This window comes from Mixophyes fleayi, chromosome 4 (assembly GCF_038048845.1).
Source record: "Mixophyes fleayi isolate aMixFle1 chromosome 4, aMixFle1.hap1, whole genome shotgun sequence".
Taxonomy (NCBI): domain Eukaryota; kingdom Metazoa; phylum Chordata; class Amphibia; order Anura; family Limnodynastidae; genus Mixophyes; species Mixophyes fleayi.
This window is the reverse complement of record NC_134405.1, coordinates 267,420,776-267,446,967: the sequence shown is the minus strand read 5'-3', so window position 1 is coordinate 267,446,967 and position 26,192 is coordinate 267,420,776. Positions and strand designations below refer to the sequence as shown.

At 43.6% G+C, this 26,192-nt stretch overlaps 1 protein-coding gene across 6 annotated transcripts in view; it reads right to left on the bottom strand.

Moving 5' to 3' along the window:
- The window catches only part of RAD50 (RAD50 double strand break repair protein), a 222,873-nt gene that overhangs the window by 100,735 nt on the left and 95,946 nt on the right, over nucleotides 1-26,192 (bottom strand). The window lies entirely within an intron of this gene.

Below are 26,192 nucleotides of genomic sequence, written 5' to 3'. Positions count from 1 at the left end.
CACTCCACATACTCAATGGGCATGTCGGTGTTTGTTAGGGAACAACTTCGTTTAGTTCTAGGTCAGGTACAAATTCATCTGTGGGACGCTATGTTTTTCTAAGGGACTCAATTATGTGCCCCTTTCCATCTTGGTGGTATTTATCCAGCCACCCTACAGCAGTGATATCTTGTGCAAGATGGCATCTTTTGTGGCCACAGGCCCAGATAACCCGGTGCTGTGTCTGGGAGACTTCAATAATATAGTCAACATAACTACGGATAGGTGGCGTAAAGATCCTGGTGTAGTCCACAAAAGATTGACACTCTTATTGATGATATGGGGCTGGTGGATGCCTGTAGATTTAGAAATCCAGCTGTCAGACACTTCTCTTGTCATTCCTACTCACCACTCGCTATCGCGCATTGATATGATCCTTGCCTCATGCGGCTTGGTCCCCTTGGTCTCTAGCGTGGATTATATCCCTTAACATTTTGGTGAACAAGGGACTGCGGTACTGGAAACGGAGTCCCCATTAGTTGTCCAGGCACCGTGGAGGGACTGGTCTGGCATGCCTCTGGGAGGGGTAATTCAATCCAGCAATGCTGTGGGACACCTTCAAGGCCTTCACGAGATGCACCTTTATAGACCAGATTCCAGAAATTAAAAGTCTTAGCAGGCAGAAGGAGGGAGAGTTGAAACAGAGGTGTCAGGATTTGGAGGCATTGAATATTGGAACATGCATCGTAAGGGACAGCTTGAAATGGTTGCATGCTCAGTCAGAATGGTCTAATTATTTGTTTGACAAAAACACTCAGTCTTCTCTTCTCCAGGCACAGTCAGTACTTCCAAGATGACATGGGGGGGAGCTACCTTGAGTGCTTGGCGAGAGATGAGCTGTTCTCTAGAAATACTGGCTATTATAGACAAATACAATACCAAACAGTTTACCGGTGCTAAAATTGCGGGGTATTTTTTTTTTTACTACTACAGTAACGTGTATGCATCACAGGCCAAGTATACATCTTCCCAGCTGGCAGAATATCTGAGTGGCATTGACCACTCCTTCTTGTCTCCAGATTCGGCAAACCTGTTAGCTGCAGCCATCTCCTCATTCCCAAATAACACGGCACTGGGGATTTATGGTATCCCAATAGACTTATAAAAAAAACAGTATAGACAGTATTTTGTCCCCAACCTAGTGGAAATATAGTCACGCCTATTGGAGCACGTGTCCTTTCCCCCCTCTATGTCTGAGGCCCTAATTATCCTTAAACCTGGTAAGGATGCCCTCTGCCTAGATTCACATTGTCCTATTTCCCTGATCACCACCGATGCCAAAATACTAGCTAAAATTGTGTTTATGCGGCTTAATGGGGTTATACATGAGATTGTCCACCCTGGACCAGATAGGGTTTATGCCTAGCAAGTACAATCAAATGTCAAGAGGTTTACACGGATAGAGGTTACCAAGATGGCGGGAAGAGGGCAATGGTTGTCTCCCTCGATGCGGCCAAGGCTTCAACTGTTGAATGGGGCTACCTGTCGCATATGCTAGTTGGTTTTGGCATTGGCCCTCGGTTTGTCAATCTGGTAGAGTTACTTTAATCTGCATCGGCAGCCAAAATCTGTGTCAAAGTATATACTATGGCCCCTTTTGGTCCGGGGTGCGGAACTTGCCAGGGTTGTCCCTTATCGGCTGGCCTGTTTGCACTAGCTATTAAGCCCCTGGCTTGCTTTATTCAATCTCACACCGACATTCGCAATTCGAGGTATTAGCATGGGCAGGGTCACTGACAGTATAGCGCTGCAAGCGGATGACATGCTGATCTTCCTGCAGGATCCTAAGGGCTCTGTAACTCCCCTCCTTGAAGTGGTTGAAGGCTTCGGGTGCTTCTCGAGCCTGAAAATAAATTGGTGCAAATACATTGTTTTTCCACTGGGTTTGCAAATCCTGTCCACCGCTATCTCCTGTCATTTAGTAATGTGGGCTACTAAGTTTAAATACTTGGGAATCTGGGTGACAGCTCGTGTATCTTACTATGACAGACTTAATAAATGACCCGGTTACTGAAAATTTAAAAAACTAGTGCCACTCTTGGAAAAAAACTCCCCCTTACGGTCTCTGGTAGGATTAATCTCATAAAAATGGTCATTCAGCTGAAATGCCTCGCTGCAGCACTGCCCTGTGAATTTACTGATGCGGTTGTTCTGAAACATCAATAAATATCTGAAGTCCTTAGTTTTGGGTAGCAAAAGAGAGAGAATTCATTGTAATACGCTATGTAGGTCCAAGAACACCGATAGATGAGCCCTACTGAATCTCAGAATTTCCAATCTAGCCTATCAACTTAAATCACCTTGTACCAACTTGACACTTCTCTCACGGTTCAGATGTATGACAATGATTACGTTTATGGGTAGATAGATGAGATAGACAGGTTGTTCTTATTGTTTTCCTTGTTTGTGATGAAAAAAACCCATAAAAAATACATTAAAAAAAAAAAAAGTAATAATGTCACATAGTTCTGGAAAAAGTTAAAACTGAAAGCAATTTCAGAGGAAGTTTCAACAGGAGAGCAGGAAGATTGTGAAAGACGTCTTTCTGCCTGTTAGTTTTAATAGTCTGTATGTACTTTTATGAATCAGTCATTGGTGAAATAGAATCCTGTGTTTTTTCCTTTTTCTTGCATTGGAGTTACTGAATCCACCAAGACTAGCTGCAACACACCTCATATTATTTGAATGATTGGTTTATAAAGCATATTTAAATAAGATCATTTCATTATAGGTATGCTACACAAGCAACACATTATCAGTTAAAGTCATTGAGACATCTAATCAACCTTTCTAAATAACTGAATTTATGCCAATGCATATGTGCTATGCAGGAGGTACTATGCTACTAGCAGTTGTTGCTCATATTTAATTACGGGGGACTGGAAATAGAAAAATAATACTGATTGTGTAGATACCGGGTTTAATGTAACCCTCCGTGCCACACAGCTGGCCTACCCGGTACCTATCCAAGGTTCAAAATCACCCAGGCAAATATTCAAATTAAATGAAATATAAAATGGTAGCACCAAACAGCAATAAACATCTTTAAATAATAACCTGCAGCAAATAACACTACAGTCTGGCACAAACAACATACAGGGTATAATGAAAACACGTCACCAGTATCCTAGCCACTCTCAGGGACTGCTGTCTATCCATTCCAGCTTCTCCCACTCTATACGTTAAGGCTACTAGCAAGGTCAGTCACTCCACTTTTGGCGGACAACCAGCTCCACAAGACCTGGAGAGGTAGATCAGGGCAAAGGCAGTACTCCAGGGACCAATTGTCCCATTCCTGTCAGGGCGGAGATCTGGAGTTCCAAGCCCTGCCTGTCTTTTTTATGTGTTTATGTTTTCAGATAAACATACAGACAAAGGAATAGCAGATGAGCCACTCTTGATATAATAAAGGATAGGTATTGTTCTGTGGCTACACAAAAGTTTGTTTAAACAGGAGAAATCGCAATCCAGACACATCACATTTTAAACACAAAATGCAGTTCTCTGTAATTGAACATAGAGGTCTATCTGTGGACCTTTTCCCTATCTTAATACATGAGACCTCCTGGTGTGATGTACATTCATACAGGACTGGTGGATAATAATCTTTTTGCCTAGGCTGAAACAATGGACTGGTCTGCAAGATAAGAAATACATGCTGGTAGACATTTTAACTACTTTTAAATAGAATATATATAAGGTTAAATATGACTGAAATATGGGGAACCAGAGGGCTAGAAAAAGTATATGTTTTTAGGGGGGTATTCAATTGGCCGTGTTACTGTTAAAAGTAATGCGGCCTGCGCATTATTACGGTAATAGTGCGCATAATTACAGTTATTGCGGTAGTTCTAACGCCGGCATTTTAAAACTACCATAATAACGGTAATAGTTTTAGCGCAGCGGTACTTCGGGGGGAATTGAATATAGTACATAGTTTGCGAGAAATGAGGTGCAGACTGGTTAAGGTGATATTAATACCTCGCGTCACCACTCTGAATTATAGGAGTCTGTAATGTTTTAAAATTAAGGCTATGCTGCCATCATATGGCAAGGAGTGAGATTTATTTTGTGTCAAAAGTAAGATTAAAAAAACAAAACAAAACATGCAGGTAATAGGGCTGGGACTGTAAATCAGTACTATGCTGCAGGATGTGTATGATTTTGTACAACCAGGCCTAGTAGACAATTTCCATAAGAGAGAATTGGGGGGAGAGACAGAACAGTGAATAGAGAACTGTGGCAGTAAGGTTGCTCATTGTGCTACCAAAATGGGTCTTAAAATATCCTAAAAAAATGGGATGTTTTGCTTACGGTTTTATCCCCCACCCAAAAGCAACACCCCACAATCAGAGGCACATGCTACCCCATTCTCAGTAGGCAGGACACTTTAAAGATAAATAAAGTAGCTCCTAGTTCTATGCAACACCCCTTTCGGACAGGAAAACCCCCAGTTTACATTTACCAAAAAGGTACCAATTTAGGATTGGTTTCTGGAGAGGCGAAGAACAGCAGACATAGCAAACATGGTCAAAAGCCCAAAAAGAAATAAACAAGCCAAAAAAAAAAAAAAAACAGAGCGACATCTTAAATAAGAAAGGTCTGTGTCCCCACTGCCTTTAGAAAGTTATTTATAGATAACAAAAAAAATCAGATTTTCTCCTTCACAACTCCAACAAAAAAAGACAAAAAGTTAGAATGGGAAGGGATGGCTCTTAAAGAGGCCAACCACAGCACTAGCTTTCTTAAAAGATGCCTCAATGCAAAAAAAACATTCACTCTTAGAGCCTGGAATGATAATCAAGACCCCATGGTACCCTCCTGGAACTGAGCATCAATTACTACTGACTAACTCTAATGCAGTTTACATCTTCACAACAAATGTTACCTACAGATGCAATTTTCAGTTAAGTGCTGCCCACAATCTTGTTTGTAGCCCCTGTGGGATCTCTGGAGCCCTACTGTATAAACTAGCCTTTGCCATGTATCATCTAATGCTTGGTGGCATTGTCCTGTCCCTTCAAGACAAGAATCTGGAAAGTTTTCATATTCAATGCCATTCTTTAATAACTCAGACAATGATTCAACAAAGACATCCTGACTTAAATAGATATGTTATTCTAGTTCTCTGGAACACCGGGGGGTCCTTTCCAACAACTTGACCTTTAAGCGTCAACATTCAGAGCTGTGGTCTATGTTTTACATACTGCCTTGCCCAATGCTTCACAAATCATATCTCAATGACATAAAAAGCCTTTGCACTCTGAAACTGCACCTATCTTCTGGAAACCAAAAGGGAAGCCCAATCTACATGATACCATCACATCATCAAGGGGAGACTAGCAATCCCGAACCTATCACCATATTTTCGTAATGTAAGAGATACCATTAAATTGAATATCCAGTCTTGCTCAATCATCCTCACCCTCTGCAATGCATCAATGCCCAATGCCCCAAAAGGAAACTGGTGCTGCACCTGAAGGGACTCTTCGTTAGCTTTACGACTATTATTGTGCAGAAGCTGTTATTATGGGTCCTCTAGATCGTTCTTCTAGGGTGCTTGTTATCCTTCATTTCTCCTTTACCAGTGGACCTCATCTCTGTGGACCCATTCTTCTTTGTGAACTACAGAGATCAAATGATCTAGCATCCCATTCATGAGCCGATGTCAGTCATTTCATAAACTATAAATATTCTGATTGTTATTTAAATATCTTTCAACTTGCGGTGAAGTGCAAAGACATCTTTTATTTCTTCCTAATTTAATATTTAGTTATACCTCCCCAGCGAACTAAGCTACAACCAGGGGTTTCTTCAATGTTGCTATGCTTTGTTTTAATTGAATGTAATTAGTCGTTTTACATAACTTGAAGATAATTACTAGCAGTTAGATGTTCATTGTTCTACATAAGTTCCTTTGTGTGGTGTGCAACATTGCTTCGAGGAGAAGTCAAATTTAATAATACTCAAGGAGATTCTTTTATCATGAATCAAGGACTGCTTCCCCACGAACTGAGAATATGTTAACTTAGACCTATCTTGTGTGAAAATTATAAGCAATATAGGCATTAGGTAGTCATAAACCAAGTGATAAAGTGTGCAATGTTAAACCAAACCGGTTAACAAATAATAACATAACATACAGTAGGCTGCTTCTTATTCTTTGGGCTTATTTACAAGTGCAAAAAAATCTAAAAAACAAAACAGAAGCGCCACAAATAGTGTATCAAAATAAACTGATAATGAATAAAATCAAATGATGCAATATAGCCTTGTACCAAACAACAAAAGAGATTGAAGTTGGGGGCGTGGTTTGGCAGCCATCCTGGAAGGACAGGAACTTCCAGAGCTCTTCCTTGACTCCACAATCCGCTAGGTTTGCAGCGCTTTTGGACCCCCAAATACACTGTGTGGCACCATCGGGATCCAGGAGCTTACCTGTGCCTAGCTGCCGCCACATAAAGCTTCTTCACCTGACCCCAGATGTCCAGAGCGGCGTGAGGGGTGCTGGCGCGACCACCGCGCGCTGGCCGGATCCTGCACGGGCTGTTGCCTGCTCCCTGGGGACCTCCCTGGCTGCTGGCGCTCTGCTATACTCACCGGAGCCTCCAGATCGTGGACTCGCGCGGACCGGAAGTGCCTGTACTTCCGCACTTCCGGTTTCGGCGGCAGTAGCGGAGACAGGCTGTCCCTGCCTAATCCAGCCGGCGGATATAAGCGGTGAGTGGGGGCAGTCTGTGGCTGACTCGGGGAGCCTCTCTCAGCTCTGGGGGACATTGACTGGTCTTCAGTGTTCCGGGGGTCCAACTTCCGGTTGGCGGGGAGGAAGACTTCCGGTCAGCGGCTGCCGTGGGCTGTGGTGCCATCACAAGTAATTGCCTGCCCATCCTCTTCCCTTCTGTATGACCAGGGAGAGCCTGGCGGGGATTGAGGCAACAGGAGTCTCACTTCGACCCATCTGTCCCCATTGGCTGCAGACAGAGCACAGGTCTGGCCGGATAGTGAGGTGCACCTGCTACGAGTTGTCCCCCCTTGTGACCCGGACAGGGTTGTGTAGTCCAATGGAGGCATTTTGAAGTGTTACAGCGCCTTCCCGCCCGCGGAGTACCCTTTTGAAATTCTATCTACGCAAAATCTATCTACAGATCTTGAGGTCCTGAAGCTGTGCCTAGGCAATCATGCCTCCTAAAAAGCTTAAACCTACTACTACTGCTTTGGCTCCTCCGATCAAATTCCAACCAAAACCGAAATCAACAACGACCTCGCCTTCTACACCAAAAGGCTCGTCTCCGTCACGACAGACACCAGAGCCGGCAGCCTCCGCCCTGGGCGCTTCGCTGCCTGACCAGGGCCTTGATACAGCTCAAGACGCACCTCTAACAGTTCGTGCCTTACATCAGATGCTGACTGCACTAAGGGCGGACCTGACCTCTGAGGTTAAAGCAGCGATCGGTGGTCTGAAAACTGATGTGACAGAACTAGGAGATCGAACAGACCATCTGGAGACGAAGATGGGAGAACTGGTCTCTTCGCATAACGACCTCTACTCCTCACACAACGCTCTTAGCTCTTCGCATAACTCTCTACAAAGCGAAGTTCTGTCTCTGAGAGAAAAGGTCGCAGATCTGGAGGATCGCTCTCGCAGAAATAACATTAAGATAAGGGGCATACCGGAATCTATTGCAAATCCTGATCTTCAGAGCTATGCTGTTTCTCTATTCAGCAGACTTCTTCCATCATTGGACGCTAATTACTTTTTGATAGATCGTATACACCGTCTCCCGCGCCCACGTACTGCTCCAGGGAATGTCCCAAGAGACACTTTGCTCAGGGTCCACTTCTACCATGTCAAAGAGGCGATCCTTAGAGCGGCTCGGGATCCGAGCAACGAGGCATCCCTCGGAGATCTTCAGCTTTTCCAGGACCTCTCACTTACCACCATCAACCAAAGACGAAGTCTACAATCAATCACGTCAGCCCTGAGGGCCAACAACATCACCTACAGATGGGGCTTCCCCGTGAAATTGCTGGTTCGCTACGAAAACTCTACTTATGTCATCTCCTCCGTGGAGGCAGGCATCAAGCTGCTGAAGGAGTGGCGTATCCCCACACCGTCTGGATCTTCTGCAGCCAGGCCCCCTCCACAGGCTGAATGGTCCCAGGTTTCCAGAGACTGAGTTGTATTCCTATCTTCTATGTTGAAATCTCATGGGACCTAATCCTGATTTGATAAGTATAACTATAAGTAATATCAGTAATTCCGTTTAACCTAGTTATGCTTTCTCGAGTTTCGTGAGTCTAGGGTGTGGCTGCCGGGGTGCCCGTGGAGGTAGAAGCTTAGTTCTGTGCCCAGGGGCAGTTACCCCTGGTAGTGGCCCGCCCGCTCGCGGGAGGCTGGTCCTCTCGCGGGGGGGTTGGGTCAGCAGTGGACTGCTTCCATGGGGGCCCCGAGGTGGTTGTACCCCATAGAGTTTGTGCTAAACCTATCTTTGAGGCTGTCGTAATGTTACAATGCTATGTATAATTCCTCTTGCTGTTCTTTATTCTTAAGTTGTTTTTTGTTTGTTGCTGGTTTTTGTTTTATATATTTGGGTGTTCCGCGGGTGGGAATGTGTTCCAACTACCCCCCACATGTTAAACAATTTGCCACACTCTTACCCATGTGGCAAATACTCTGACCCAGTTCCTCGGGTCAGTCCATCCCACTATTTCCCTTGTTCCCTTTTTCCCCTCCCTTTTAATCCCCCCCTTCTTCCTCCCAGTCACTCCAGAACTAAATTTCTAGTGCAATACTTACTCTCGCTCTGTCTATTGTATCACCATGACCCTTTAGAATATGGTTAAGTTCTATACCTTAAACACTAAAGGTCTTAACTCCCCTAACAAACGGCGCCTAGCGCTCACCACATTCCATAAACAAAAAGCAGATGTTGTGGCCCTCCAGGAAACCCATTTCTCCTCCCATGCCCCACCGCAGTTGAGGGACTCGAGATATCCGTTAGGTTACTTTGCAAATGGCCCTTTTAAAAGAAATGGAGTTGCTGTCCTTTTTAGCGCCCGTGTACACTTCCAACTCCATTCAAAACTAGAAGATAAGTCGGGGAGGTACATCATCCTGACAGGCCTCCTAGAGGACAAGCCAATAACTATAGTTTCATTATATGCGCCAAACTCCCGTCAAATTCCCTTCTTGAAGGCCTTGTGTGAGGAGGTACAAAAAGTCCGAAAGGGCCACTTGGTGTTATTGGGAGACTTTAATCTGACTTTGGACCCGAAGGTTGATAAATCCAGGCCCCAGAGGTCATCCGGTCCTGACCCTACCCTTGGCCCCTCTACTGCTTTCCGTAAGCTACTAGCGGAATATGACCTTTACGATATTTGGCGGGCGCAGTGTCCGGGTGCTCGAGAATATACCTTTCACTCAATGGCCCACAACACCTACTCTAGAATAGACATGATTTTGTCGGATAAGTGGACACTCCAGCATACTGACTCCATCAATATCCTCCCTATTACGTGGTCTGATCATGCACCGATGGAATGGTCCTGGAGCCTATGTATTGCCAGAGCTCCTCCAAGACCTTGGCGTATGCCGGCCTACCTATTCACTTCACTGGAGGCTAGGACTGCTCTCTCGGAGTCATTGTCACAATACATTCAGTTAAACGACCCAGCTGACACTTCCCTCTCAACACATTGGTGTGCCCTGAAGGCAGTAGTTAGAGGTGCTGCTATTCAAATTGGGGCCCGTTTAAAGAGGCAATACCTCCTACGCCAACGAACACTTGAGTCTGACCTAGCGAGATTAGAGCTCCAAAACCAAACACGCCCATCTAAAACCTTACAAAAAGAAATAAACGAGGTGAGGAAACAGCTGAATAATATTTTCATTACTCGCATGAAATCCTCCTTACTCAAGTTATGGCAAAAATTCTACACAATGGGTAATAGGGCCAGTCGTCTCCTAGCCCGAAAATTAAGAGGCAAGCAAGCTAGAAATCGTGTTAAAGTATTGCACGGTCCTAGAGGTAACAAGATATATAACCCAGAGGCCATAGCTAACCAGTTTGCCAAATTCTACTCTAAACTTTATAACCTCCAGGACGATGATAATGTTTTTAAACCATCTGAGGCCTCCATTTCCGCATTCCTCCAACACTTAGACCTTCCCTTGTTAGACGCCGATAGTTTACAATTGCTTAATCTCCCGTGGACCCAGGCAGAAGTTGAGAGAATCATTAAATCCCTTCCAAAAGATAAGGCTCCCGGCCCGGATGGTTTCATTAATGCATTCTATAGTGCCTTCGGGACCGAAGTTTCCCCTCTCCTTACTAACCTGTATAATAGTGTTTCGGAGGGTGGGGGCTTTCCAACAGAGATGTTGGAAGCACAGATTATTACTATACCAAAACCGGGCAAGGACCACTCAGACTGTAAGAATTATAGACCAATAGCATTGCTTAACACAGACCTGAAAATTTACGCTAGATTGCTTGCTGATCGCCTGAATCCCCTCTTACCACAACTGATACACCCGGACCAGGTAGGCTTTGTAGTAGGCCGCCAGGCCTCGGATAACACTCGACGCATATTAAATGTCGTGGACCTCCTCTCTGGGTCCTCGGAGGAAGTTATTTTGCTCTCTTTAGACGCAGAAAAGGCCTTTGACAGACTTCACTGGAAGTACATGAAGGAGGTCTTGTGTAAGTTTGGTATACAGGGAAGAGTTCTTCACTCCATATTAGCCCTATATCAAGACCCCTCCGCTAAAATCTTCAGTAACGGTTTCCTATCATCCTCATTTCCCATCACTAATGGCACGAGGCAGGGGTGCCCTCTTTCCCCTTTAATGTACGTCTTGGCTATAGAACCCCTGGCCCTCACAATCCGGCAGGCAGATAACTTCCCAGGTATTGACATCCATCCACATAGACAGAAGGTATGCCTATTTGCTGATGATGTCCTACTGTTTGTAACCAGCCCGGAGACCTCATTGATAACTTTGAAGCACATCCTAGACAGGTTTAGCGAAGCATCATTCTATAAATTGAACGTTACAAAATCTGAAGCCCTCCCCATTAATATACCACAATCTTCCCTTTCAAGCTTACAAAAGAAATTTCCTTTTGTGTGGGTTAAAGACTCCCTATCTTATCTAGGTATACATATCCCGGCAAACCTATCTGCGGTGTTTGAAGTTAATTTTTCCCCGATCTATCTTCACCTCTCCTCACTGGCTAAGAACTGGATTGATTTTGAGGTCTCTTGGTTGGGGCGCATAGCGGCTTTTAAGATGATGTTGCTACCAAAACTTATGTATATTTTCCGTACCATACCCTATATTATACCAAAACGAATGATGGATAGGTTCCACACTCTGATGATGTCATACGTCTGGAGGCAGAAACGCCCCCTCCTTACATACAAACGTATGTCTTTACCAAAGTCAAGAGGCGGCTTATTGCTTCCCAGCTTAACACTTTACCAGGATGCCTGTGTTTTGAGTCACCTCCGGGACTGGTCGCTACCCCTTGCAGCCAAGCCATGGGTTGATATCGAGAGGGCTTTATATGTAGGATTCCCCCTGCTGGATCTTCTTTGGATTCCTAGGCCGGACCGCCCACCGGGTACCCGTAAATTACTCTCTATCTCGGATGCCTTACGGGTAGGGGATAAATTTATTGGGTCGCACAAGGATGTTGTACTCCCTTCTCGCAATCTTTCCCTCCAAGCATTGTCGAAACTCATACCGGATATCAATATTACTGTATGGAAAAATAGAGGGATAGTTTCTCTGGCGGATATGTTTGCGCAGACCCTTTTCCTCCCCTTTGACGTGCTTAGGGACAAATACAATCTGCCTCAGTCTGAGATGTTTAAATATATGAGAATTAGACACTGGGTGGGGGCGGCTTCCAGGACCCCCCATGCCTTGTCCACATTTCCAGCTCAGGTCCTAGATAGATTAACAAAGGCGGGTAGTAGGGGAGGAATAACATTCTGGTACCGCTATTCCCAGTCCCTGGTCCCAGTCTCCAAGACTCCGACTCAGGCACGTTGGGAAACAGATATTGGTATGACTCTCTCCCTCCAGCAGTGGGAAAAGATCTACATTTCCTCACACCGCATGTCTAGATGCATCAATCACACCGAAATGTATGTTAAGCTCCTCAATCGGCTCTACCTCACCCCGGATCGCCTTCATAAGATATGGCCAAGTCAGTCTAAATTCTGCTGGCGTCAATGTGGTCAGATAGCAGATGTTTATCATGTCTTTTGGACATGCCCGGTGATCCAGACGTTCTGGGGCGAGATATCCGCTTTGATTTCGGAGGTCCTGCGAGTTTCTGTCACTCTTGACCCGAAGGTAGCCCTCTTACATATTTATCAGCCTGGGGTTCCTAGCTATAAGCGCTATGTATTAGGACACATACTAATAGCTGCTAGAGCAGCAATTGCTCAGAACTGGAAGTCCCCTGCTCCCCCCAGCATCACCAAGGTCGTGTCTAAGATCCAGTATAGTTTTGAAATGGAAACAACGGATGTGCCCTATACGTCATCCGCCTCCAATCCAATTTTCAAATGGTTTAGCTGGCACGAATATGTTACAGAGGGCTCCGGTAGAGTACGAGTAGCTTCAAATATTTCACCCTCTCCATCCCCAGCAGCCCTCATAGAGGAACCCCAGCCTAACGATTAGGCTCTGCCTGTGTGCTATGTGAGCTACCTAGGTATTAACGTCTCCCCATCTGGCATACTATGAAAAAGACCAATGTGTATATTTTATTTATGCTTCTTAAAGTAACGTGCATGCTATAATATCGTTGTTTCAATTGAGTGACCCCCCCCCCACCCCCCTGCGTGGGGGTGTCCCCTCTTGTTCCTTTTTTGTTTTTTTTCATTACCCTTTTGTTTGTTACCTCAACTGTGTTTGTTACCCTTTCTTTTTTCTGTACCCCATTTAACTTTGAAAAACTCAATAAAAATTTATTGAAGTAAAAAAAAAGAGATTGAAGTTTATCTGATATATGAATGCACTACAGGAGATAATTGAAGATTCTGTCTTCTTAATTTTCACTTGTAATGATCACAATTCTCAAATTGTAAACTCAGAGAAACGATGCTATAGTGTAGTAGGTCTGGATCTTAAATAAAATCTGGTCAATTATACCAGAATAAGCGTACCAGAAATTAACCTAATATGGGACAAGTAAAAATAGCTGTTAAAAAAGAAGCATATATCTTTTAATAAAAGATAATAAAAATCCAATGCCCATACATTAAAAAAAAAGCAATCAAAAGGCTTATCTGTGTGTCTCTGAGATGTTCCAATTGGAAATAGACAAGTCCCTGGCCAGAGAGAGGGTCCAAAAGCTTAAACAGAGGTCCAACAGAGAAATCCTCAACTTGTTTAGTCGTACTGACTTCATCAAGAGGTCATCAGTGATATAAAAGTAGCTTTCTGGAGGAAGTTTATATAGTCCCATCTTCCAATAAACAAGCTAGTTCAAAGTCCATAGATAATTATCTACGGACTTTGAACTAGCTCATACATCCATACACTTTATTTGTTGAACTGAAAGATACTCCCTGCCAGTCAGGTTGTCTTCTTCCCCTTCCCAACCCATATTAATTCCCACACCCCTTTCTGGACTGGCCTCTATACACTCACGCAGAGTAGCATTAAAATAGCGCATGACTCACTTCCTAGAAAACCATCATGAGTTTGAAATTACACCTATTAAATATATAGGTTAAAATGCCTACCTGACATTGCCCCTCTGCTGTATTTCCCTGCTCTCTGAAATCAAGCACCGCTTGCATATCCCCCAAAACAATTTTTCCAGTTCTTATATAGTAGATATTTATATAACTCGATCCCATTGCTCAGCTCACTATCTCCCTTCAGAGACGTTTTGTAAATGTATGTCAAACTTCAGTGGCCTCATATCTACATTTTATTGGCTCCTAGTAGCTCACAACCAGACAGTAGAAGAGTGATATGAATTTAAGTGGGATGACAATATAGGGGAGACATTAGAGGAATGGTCCAAAGTCAAGAAAAAAATTGGTAAGAGTTCCATAATTCCATATGCGTTCAGATTAAATAAAACACTTAGAAACAACTCTGCAGATGGTATTTAGTCCCCACCCAACTACACACGATTTATCTCAAATCTTTAAAAAAGGTGCTCCTTGTCCTGGACTCTCCCGCAAGTAGCAGTTGTGCACCTACCTCCAACTGCTCCAGTTGTCACCTGGGCCCTCTCTCTGTGGGATAGCTAGGCTTAGGAAGGGACACAGCCCCCATACATTTTGCCATCTATGCCAGCCGCTGTGACTTCATACAGGCTGCTGAACTGTGCACTCGCATAGGGACCTTCATAACGCTGAGCTCCCTGCCTCTCTTACCTATGCCTGTGATTGATATGGGTCTATCTTCCCACTCTGGCCGGTTGATTGATTTGGCTTCTCCTTTAAAGTGCCTGTGACACCTGTACTCCTACTCAATTAATCGCTTGCCCTTGAAGCTCCCTTAGGCTTACTGAGTTGGCAATTTCAGTCTTAGAGATTATTATCCACTTGATGCCACCTAGTGGTCCTAACTGGCATAGCAGCTCCCTCCTCGATACTTCTGCTGGGGTGCACAGGTTTGCTTGAAGTGCTTTTGCCATACTAGAAGCTCTCTGAGGGCCACCTCTGCCCTGAATACATCTTTAGTACAGCCCAACTAACTGGCCTGCGACGGCTTTGATTGTGATCAAGCACTATAACAACCTTCCAAAGATATCTGTTTTTCACTGGACGCTGTATACCCAGAAGTGGTTCACCGTGGCCTGCTGATAACGCTGCTGGACAGGATTTGCAGGCCAGCTAGTGGGTTCTGTGTGACCTGCTAAACTTCTGGGTTCGCTCTCCAGTCACAGATCCCTCTCCTTGTGTGGTACCAGGGGCTTGCACATATATTTTAACTCCACATCTGGCTTATTGCGGTTGGCCAGGGACCTCAACTGTTATGTATCTGTGATGTAGCTTTTAATTCATTCACGAGTGGCCTTTTCTGATCGAATTTTCTGTTCTGAAGATTGCTACTGTGTTTGACCTACCTTTCCCGAATCCCTCTTTGTCTCTGACCTGGCTATACTTAATTATGCAGAAAAACAAAATACTTCACTCTAAGGGTATCCCCCAATATTACCCTAATAAGACCTCCTCAGTCTCTGGGACTGAACAAGCAGCTTCTCCTCGCTCCCTTGAGGACTGACTCTGATGAAGATGTGTCCACCCCAGTTACCAAAAAAGACTTTCACTATTTGATCAAGGAAATGAAAGAACTTCGGTCTTCAGTCCACGCTGAGGTTCAGCACTCTCTTCATACTTTGAGGTCAGAAGTGTCCTCGCTGGGTTCTCGTACGAACCATATGGAAAAGAAAATGGATGACATTGTATCATTTCAGGAATCTACGGCTGACGACCTTTCTCAATTTCGCCAGGAGCACAGTACTATCCATGATCGCCAGGAGGATATGGCCTATAGAGTCCGGAGAAACAACCTCCGAATTAAAGGCGTCCCAGAATCCATTAAATCTGCACATCTGGACCCTTATCTCCGGAAACTTTTCTCCCAGCTTGCTCCAGAAGGTCCGAAAGACCAACTCATGCTTGATAAAGCCCACAGGGCCCTTAAACCTCGTCCATCGGATCAATCTGCTGCTAGAAACGTTATCCTCCTTCTTCAATATTTCACGACTAAAGACGCTGCCTTACAAGCTGCCAGAAATTTCAGTGTACAAATAAGCTATCAAGTATTTGTGTGCTACATGAAAAAACAGTCAGTATTTAACTTATGTGCAAAACAAAATACTAATTGGCACCCTTTGCATTGTAACATGGTTTTGTCCAGGAGACTAAAATAAGAAGTTTCTCAAGTTAAGATCCTTAATGAATCAGGCCCCAGGTGCGCATCATGAGTTTCCTGCCTCATTGCCCTCTTATGGATCTGCAAGATGGCCTCGATGAGACTGACGATGCACAGATTTACACCTCCTGTTTTTTCCACTGATAAGTAATTGTTTTGCTCTATTTCATTTATTGTTATGCTGTATTTTTGCTTGTTCTCTTTTACAGTTATTGCACCTGGCCACACCCGGTTGCTATTTATGTGGTCACTATGATATGTGTCTTGCTATTGAGTTACTTTGTGATCCATATATTTTGTTTAATGCTGATGATTACTTCTTTTGTCTTTCTTTTCCTTTGCTCTCCCTGTTTCTTCTTTACCTTAGGGTTAAGTAATTTCCTTGTTCCCTTTCCCCTCCCCTCCACTTCCATAGGTCATACACTCTAAGTGGGTCACCCGGGATCTCCCTTTTTGGTCCCCCAGTCCTCCGTTCTTGTATATTGCTTTAGTGCTCTACGCTGGCCCCCCTGATGGCTTGTCCATCATTTCCTATCCTTTAACAGCATTTGCGACAAGTGGACTTGGGTTTGCTATGTCGGCCCCTTTTTACCCTTAACCTTTGGCCCTTCCCTCCTTCTCCTCACTGGTCGTCACTTATTGTGTCTTTCCCTGTCTATTTTTTTCTCTTTTTCTTCTCCATTGACATCTCTTCCCTACTCTGGTCTCTTAGGCTTCGATCATTGACAGGCTTTTCTGAAACTCCATAGCTTATATGATTCATGGAGAGTATTAGACCCCTTGGCCAGGGACTATACCTTCTTCTCTTCTCCAAATAGTACTTACTCCAGGATTGATATGATCCTGCTCAGCCACAACCTTACTCTAAAGCTTAGCTCTTCCCAGATTTTTCCTGTTACCTGGGTCGGACCATGCCCCTGTTTCGCTATACTTACCTCCCTTGCCCAACACCCTCCTAAAGCAACCTGGAGAATTAATGAATCGCTACTACATGATAAAGATACCATTACTCACCTTAATTCTCTTCTCTCTGAGTATTTTGTGACGATTGACACCCCGGATATTTCTCTTATGACTCTTTGGGATGCTCATAAGGCGGTGATACGAGGTCATCTTATTGCTCTGGCTTCTCGGACTAAGCGATTTCATCTGGCCAAAAATATTCAGCTGACGGACTCACTGAGAACTCTAGAGCAACGTCACAAATTGATCCTAAACCCCTAGTTCTCCAGGAAATTGCTTCTGTTCGGGACAAGCTAAATCTTTTATTATCCCATCAGGTTGCTAATAAGTTGAAATGGCTTAATCAGCGCTTTTATGAAAAAGGCGACAAGGCCAATAAACTGCTGGCCACCCAACTTAGAGCTAAAATAGCGGCCCGGAATCTCCTGGCTATCAGGGACTCTGATGGAGTATTACATTATGACCCTCAGCAGATACGTGCTGCCTTCCAATCCTACTATACTAAACTATACATCCTCTCTCAGCCTTCTGATCCCCTGCTCTCCCAACAACACTCGCAGTTGATTGATTCTTTTCTTTCTTCTGCTAAACTTCCGAAACTCTCTCCACAGGCTAGTGCTCTTCTAGGGGCCGAGATTACTAGGGATGAGGTTGAACAGGTTGTTAAGTCCCAGAAATCAGGTAAGGCTCCGGGTATGATGGCTTCATTGCTGTCTATTATAAGAAGTTTGCTGGGCTTCTCATCCCCCGTTTGCACACACATTTCAACTCAATGCTGACCGGAGGGTCTTGGTCTAGGGATTCTCTGGAGGCTCGGATCTCGGTTATTCATGAAGAAGGCAAAGATGTTTATGATTGCGCTTGTTATTGCCCTATTTCCCTGCTCAATATAGATGTTAAATTATATGCTAAAATTTTGGCTCATAGATTAAATTCGGTTCTCCCCTCCCTTGTACACTATGACCAGGTGGGCTTCATACCTTTGGGTATAGACATGAGAGGGAGAGGGATCCTGCCCCCTACTCCCCAAAGGAGGATTTTTGGGAGATCATAAGGGAGCAGGTTGCCACCAGCTCTATTTCCACCTTGGTTAAGGAGAATGCATATAACATTTTCTATAGGAGGTACTACACCCCTGACAAACTTTCTAAAATGTTCCCCACTAGTTCCCCATTATGCTGGTGGGGTTCTGGTCAGATGGGATCCTTTTTACATATCTGGTGGTCCTGCCCTAAAATATCCTCCTTTTGGGACCGAGTTAGGGCCCTCTTCTCCTCCCTCCTTCCGTGTCCCATCCGGAAAGACCCATGGTCTTTTCTTATCTGTTATCCTCTGATTGATAATGATAGACAGTCTGCAAAATTGGCTTCCCATATCTTTGCAGCTGCGCGATGTGGCTAAGTCATGGAAACAAGCTGAGCCCCCCACTATGACGGCCTTACAATCCTATATTTGGCTTATTGCCCAGGTGGAACAGATTACATACCATCTACAGGATAAGGATGATACATTTCACCAGATTTGGGAACCTTGGCTTTTTATATGACTCCTTAGCCCCTGCGCCAACTCCTCCCTGTTAAGTAAAGTCCCTAAGCTTCTTATTAGCGATCTTAGGTGGTCAGGTTGTGGAAGTTGTTACCCTTCCTTGAATGTCTGGGATGTACTCTCCTGCTTTTTAAAAAGAAAAAAAAAGAAAGAAAGTTTTTTCTCTTTTGGTGATGACCAGTGTCCTCCCCCCTCCTCCCATATTATTTTAAAACAAATTGCTATAGAATCTTGAGTAGTTCATACAACAAATGTTTAATCGCTTGTTTGTTCAATGACAATCTGTCATTGTGTTTGATATTTGTTATTTGAATATTTCCCAGTACATTGCTATCTATCTATGCTCTGATATTTCATTTTTTTTTATCTTATTTTTTATTTTCCTACTCCTGCAATGTACTAATTACTGATTCTTGTCTGTATATCAATGTTATTTATCAAAATAAAGTTTAAAAAAAAACAAACAAAAAAAACAACTTGCTGGATAGATTGCTCTTTCATTAACATATGGTGGAAAAGACCTAAAATTCTGAGTTTCTGGCAAAGTATTCACGATCTAATAAAGAATATCCCGAATCGGACGCATCCAGACTGCTCTTCTACACCGATAAACACACATCTGCCCTGATTGGCCATATTCTTAATTCAAAATGTGCAATGGCTGCTAATTGGAAACAAAGCGAACATGGCAGATTTATCGTCTTGAATTTATAACGAGCTTCCTATCAAATTTCAAGCTATCTACTATGAGGCCTCTTTTTAAATGTTTCCTCCACATAATTTCAACATGTTAGTACCGATCCAGACCCCACCCCACCTTGTGCTTATCCACACTAACATTCTCCTCCTATCCCTTCTCCTTCCCTTCACACAAATCTTTCAAAATTCGTATGGACTTCGGAAAACGTTTCATATCTATTAAGAAATTCGATTTTAATTACGGTTATGCACATCTCTGTAAGAGATTGCAAATATTTGAAAACAATACTGTACTCTAGATGGTAATATGTTGATGGACTGAAATGTGTTTTCTCCTCCCTCATACTCCCTTACCTTGTTTCTTTCTGTACCCCTCCATACCCCTAAACAATCTTTGTTGCAAAAAAAGACTTTAATAAAATATATTTAAACATAAAACCCCCCCACAAACCTCATATCGCCCGTCAAGCACACTTGTGAAGGGGGTACTGATTTGGGGTAGTGCTGCAGCCACATGACCTGAATGCCTCGCAATCATGGATCAATCTTTATACCAGAATTTTCTAGAGTCCAACTTGAGGACAGCTGAAGCTTGTTCAAGAATGGATCATGCAAGTAGACAGTAATCCCTAAGCGATTTTTACACATGGCTTTTTCATGTTGGGTTATTTTTCTACTGAAAATCTGTTTTGGCTTATTTGTCACATGTGATTATCATTATCAAATTGTGAGACTTGTTCAAAACTGATTTGAAAGAGGGTGTATATTCATTTTTGCATGACTTTATTTCAAGTAAGACACATACTGTATATCTTAAATACACAATGTGCATATATTTAGGAAGTTTGTGAAACTGGAGGGAAAATAAGAGGATTTTTACTCACCGTAAAATCAATTTCTCTTACTACACTGGGGGACACTGCGTTACCTTGGGGGTATAGTAGGTGGGACTGGAGTTAGGCACTTATAAACTTGTTTCCCTGACTCCTCCGCCACTATGCCCCTCCTCTGTAGCTGACTTCAGTTTTGTATAACCAAGCCAGGAAGAGAGAAAAAGCAATTCAGAAAGCAACACCAAAGATAGCACTACTTTCAGAGCAAGGGAGGGCGCGCAGTGTCCCCCAGTGAAGTAAGAGAAATTGATTTTACGGTGAGTAAAAATCCTCTTTTCGCTATCCTACCACTGGGGGACACTGCGTTACCTTGGGGAGCTACCAAATCTGTGTCCAAGGGCGGGAATGCTCTGGAACGGCTGTGCGCAATGTTTTGTGTTCAAAACCCTGCATTTGTGAATGCAAAGGCATGCAACAAAAAAACAATATGCAGCAGAAACAGACGCTGCCACTCTATACAACTGCGCCATTGAATGACGCTTTTGTGGCGTACATAAAGCTGCAACCCTCCTGGAAAATGCACTGTAAAAGTCACTGGAAGCTGCAGGGGGGTACAGACAGAATGTTGGTCGTGATGCAGTGGCAAGAGACCACCTAGACCATGTCCCCCCTACGCTCTTTAGCGTTAGAGAGGCTAAATGGGCATTGAATTCCTAACAGGAACTGTGCGAACAAGAGCACAAACTATCTCCCGTCGGAGAAACGTTACACAAAAAGAACAGACACAAGAATGATGAACTACAATCTCTGTGTCAGTGATATGCAGGCACTAATTGTCATAACCAATAATGTCTCGTACAACGCGCCACTAAGTTTCTGGTAAAGAAAATGAGGAAGAGCTATACACACTCTCGCCCCAGATCCCCTACGAGATATGACATCCAAGAGAACAGCCTGCATTGAGCTTACAACTCAATCCACTCAATGATATACAAAGGATCACCATATACACTGATGCAACAGCTTAAGCCACTCAGTGATATCTAAGGGAGCACTGATACAGTGCTTAAACCATTCAGAGATAAACAAGGGAGCACTCATTTCATGAGCAAACGGCTTAACTAACTCAGCGATATCTGAGGGAGCACTCATATAGAGAGTTAACAACATAAGCCTGACATATATACCAGGAAGCACTCATACCATGAGCTAACAGCTTAACTAATTCAGAGAGTCACCGGAGGCCAAAGCAAGCCTCCTGATGACGAGAACTAGACTCCCTGGAAATCTACAACCAAACAAAGGTGGGCTGAGCATAAAGAAACCGCTTAAGCAAAACAAGCTTCCGCTGAGCTAGACAGAGAGCCACGGAAGCTGCACGCTGAAAGAAGAAGGGCGTAGACCCAATAAAAACCAGCTGGTAAAGAAAACTCTTTTAAAAGATTCCTGAGTGGAATGTGTGAAATTTTAGGAATTTACACCAATCGAATATAGTTTCTAGCCCAAAGAAAACAGCTGAGGAAGAATCTCTACGGCTGAATTGAAGGTAGCAACCATCTCCCTGCAAGGATTCTCTAACCGAAAAGGTTAGCCATCCAACGCCACAGCGTCAAACCAGATGATGAAAACAAAAAGAGCCGAACTACGAGATGAGGCCGCTCTGGAAACGGGAAAAGAGGGACGACAACACAAGTCCCCTAAAACAGTAGAACACTGCTTTGCGAGACATACGGCGGACCACCAGACTAGCTGAGATGCGCCCCCTCCTAGAAACTCTTGAACCCCCAAGAGGAAATGGGACCTGTAAATAACATGTACACTCCCTAAGTTCTAGGGAGACCCAACTTGGCTATCGACAAATCCACTTGAGGGTCATTAGATTGAGAGCCGATAGAGAAAACAGGTTAACATGTGAAAAGAACCTGGGCTCCCTCTCAGAGAGCCCTATGATCTAACCAGGAGAGCACAAAGGTATTACCCTGAGGTGACCCACTCTACCTGTTAAAGGATTGATTGCTAAGGCATTCGGCCCTCAATAATAATAATAATAAGTTGGTCTAGCTTGGCCTATAGTATGGCACAAGGAACACCCCTCCGACCATACACAGGTCGACCCCTATCCTGCATTAGGATACGGGAATTGCATAAGTGCTACAAATATGCAGCAGCACTGCATTTTAAGACCAAATCTCTACAGGTTTTCTGACCCTCTGTACAAGAACAACTGACTCACTAATAAAAACAATGTGACTTAGCACCACCCGAAAGGTAAATTTGTGAATCAGGGCAAAGGGGTGCTATGCACGTCCAAAGCCATAAAAGCAGCCTTCCTTGATGAGAATCTCGCTGTTGAGACATGGGAGATGTTACGAACAAGGGGAGCCAAAGATACAAGTAGAAACTTGGTATCCTATTTTGCAAAACAGAAACTCCTTACTGAAAGGAAATTCTGCCAGGAGCATTTTGGAACTGTGTAGAGATGAGCGTGTTCTTCGGTAGGAAGCTACTGAAAAGCCCAAACTAGAAGATAAGGCATAAGCCAATGCTTCTAGCGTGGTAGAATAAACGAAGAGCTGGGAAGGCTCAAAGTGATCACCTGTGAACCCAATAATGCAGTCCTGCTTCTTGCCGAGAGGCTGCAAGTATAATGTTCTGGCTGAAAACGTCTAGCTGTAAGCTTAGCGTTGGGTGTAATAAATAACTTCCACCTTCGGGGAATGTCCACAAATCTATGGATGTTTACCTGATTTCCACAGCACATAAACTATAACCACCCCTGTAAGGCTAAGCCTGACTCGGAATGTGGCACCCTGACCTCAAATCAACAGAGAGGATCAACGGATGGAACACGTAAACATCATGGCCTGGTGTCGCTGACATAAAACAAAGAAAGCACACCTACCGCCAGAAGCCTTTGGATACTCCTTTGTAATAGTGCAAATTGAGAGTTCCGATATTGGAACGAAGTGCTGTAAGCATGTGGCTAACTATAGGTATCATAGCTGAATAGCTGTATGCCTACCAGCTATGATGCTGTTAGCTGAATACAAACCACTCCATTAACCCTTAATGAGAATAAAGGCTAGAGCACTTATTCTGTCTGAGAGCCGCTAGATAAAACCCGTTACCAGCCCCTGCTCTGCGTAGGAGGACTTCTTTGTCTGCTCCTGCTGGGGACAGCAGAACAAGAGAACAGAAGAGCCACAGAATTGTCACCAACATGGATTACCTCCCTTGTATTGACTCTGGAGAGTTATGGGAGGTGAAAAAATAGCCAGTCTATTACTGTTTACCTGGTCTTTGACAAAAGACAGACACCGAGTCTAAGATATGAGGAAAAACATTTTTCCCAACTAGGGTGTCACTAAGGCTTAGGTTGAAAATTGAAAACCAAGGATAGACTGTAGTCTTGCAACTGCGAAAACTGTGTACAGTTTAAGCTGGGATTATCCACCTTGTGAGTGTAATCAGCAAGAACATTCCTCTTGATAGTAAAACAAGATGGAGATAGATATCCTCTGCTGAGGAATGAACAACATCCTTATTCTGACTGTGGCAACAGTCCAAGATAAAATCCTCTCCATCTGTGGAAGATGGTGAACAACAGCATCTTTGTCCGGATGGTTTTATACCTGAACAGCGTAATGCCGCATCTGTGGTAGTGGACAGATATAAGCTGTGTGAGTGCTTAACCAGCACAGTGTAAACATGTGTAGAAGCATGAAAAAGGGTATACTCACGTACCATTTCGAACTTAAAAATCACCTTAATGTGTTCGGCCACCAGAAGCGACAGTGATTTAGACCAGACCTGTTTCTGCAAAACAGCTGACACCGAAATGTGAGCACCCTGTTTGTAGACCCTAGCCCTGCAGTCTGTGTCGAGGCATTCGGGCTAAGCTGTGGAAAAGATAATTTATAAATTACATTTCGCACATATATAATGTCACTCCTATTTCCCAGTTGATCCATTAGAAAACATAAGGAAATGGTAGGCAAAGTAACAGGTAATAACATTGTCTAACAATTAATTTGAAGACACATATAAAATATATATATATATATATACATACACATACACACACACACATATATATATATATATATATAAATACACACACACACACATTTTTTGAGTATGCCAACCAGCGAGTATTCTACTCCTGGAAGACTCACCTATTGTAACCTGATACAACAGCAAGAAAAAAAGACACAGAATAAATCTGCTCTATCTTTTAAACAGGTAATATATATGTGTGTGATTAGGGTTTACGCACACATATACACAATGCAATACAGACCAACCAGCCTACCATGGGATAACACTGTATATTATTTTTGTGCCACATAAATAATGTAGAGCATATAAAACAGCGTGTTTATTACCCCATAGGTAATTCCTCAGACATACCGCATATTTGGAAAACTGTATAAAAGTTAACCACAATACTTGGGAACGTAGCAAAAGGATTGTGTATATATATACGGAACTCCTTTTCCCAGACTTATGGAAATAGTCCATCCACAGTCACCATATGGAATATTATACAGATATGTATTCCCATATTAATGTACATCTGCCCAAAAAGCAAAATATGTCACAGGAGGATAGGAAACTACCATATTGTCTAATAGGTAATCCTATAATATAAACAGCAGTCATAGGGTCCTGAAATAAAGGTCCTGACTGTGTGGCAAACAGGCTGACAAACGTTTAAAAACAGAATAAAAAACGATACTACATTACCCAGTGAAGAGAGGAGGAGTCAGGAACAGCATGCACTTTGATGTGTGTGCTCCGGATCCAAGATGGCCGCCGTTCACGCCATTAGGGAGAGAGAGAGGGGGAGGTGCATTCCCCTCTCCTAACATGTCCGCCTCTGCTCACCGCCGCTCAGCCTATGCCTATATATATTATATATATATATATATATATATATATATAATATGACTGCAGCCGCTGGAAGTGAGAACCGCCGCGCTGCCATGCCCAGGGTGCGTGCGGTCTCACTGACTTCATCGCCTCTACAGAGCGCGATGCCTGTCCTTCTCCCCTGCTGCTGCTCATTGTCTAGGGGCAGAGGAGGGGGAGGCTGCCGGCAAGTCTGCGGGCGGGGAGGAGAGGCAGAGACACCCTCACTCCCGCCCGCCTGTTTAAACGTGGCCGCGGCCGTCTATAAGGCCGTTAATAAACCTACATGTGCCCCACATAAAGTTGCCTATAAAGGCATACTTTAAAATAAACAATGGCCCCTTTGCTCGTTTTTTTCTAGGGGTAGACTGCCGGCAGAGGTGCGAGGAAAGCGTGCTGCTTACCTGCGCTGGAACTCAGAGTGAAGTAATTCACGGGACTATTCACTCCTCTGGGTCTTGGCATGGAGTCCAGCGCTGCACCTGAAAAGGAACAAATATAAAAACAGGAAAACCTAATGCTAAACTAAGTATAGGCAGGAGCCTATACAGAAGTGACCTTTCTCCAGAAGGCACTTACAACAACTGAAATCAGCTACAGAGGAGGGGCATAGTGGGGGAGGAGTCAGGGAAACAAACAAGTTTATAAGTGCCTAACTCCAGTCCCACCTACTATACCCCCAAGGTAACGCAGTGTCCCCCAGTGGTAGGATAGAGAAAAAAACATTTTTCTCATGTTTTACCAGTAACAAGTTACATGGATCCACATAGGCTTAGTAAAGAATAATTTGGTATCTTTACAGGGTCCGGGACTTCCTAGGGCAGTCATAGCTGGTACCATCCTGAACTCCTATAACCAAATACCAATTCCTGAAGGACTTGGAATAAGTAAAATGCTATAATGTGTACCCCTGAAACACTAGACTGGGGATGATGCAGGCTATATAAATATATAAGTAAAGAGAGACTGAATCAAATGGTTGAGGATTAGTACACCAAACTCAAGGCACCCTTAATCTGCCACACCATTTAGAAACCAGTGGAGTAAAATCACACCCTGCATTTTGAGGAGTGGAGAGGCAAAATTATATTATGCGCACTGTAATTTTTTACAGCAAATGTTTTAAAATTAATGGGTTAATGGGAAAGGATAATTTAAGAAAACATATGTTGCTCTCTCAATTATATAACAAGCTGAGAACATGTATTTCAGTTTTGGTCATATTTATGGTTTCCGAAATTACACACTCCTCCTCACGGTGTGTTTTAAGTACTTTCTTATAG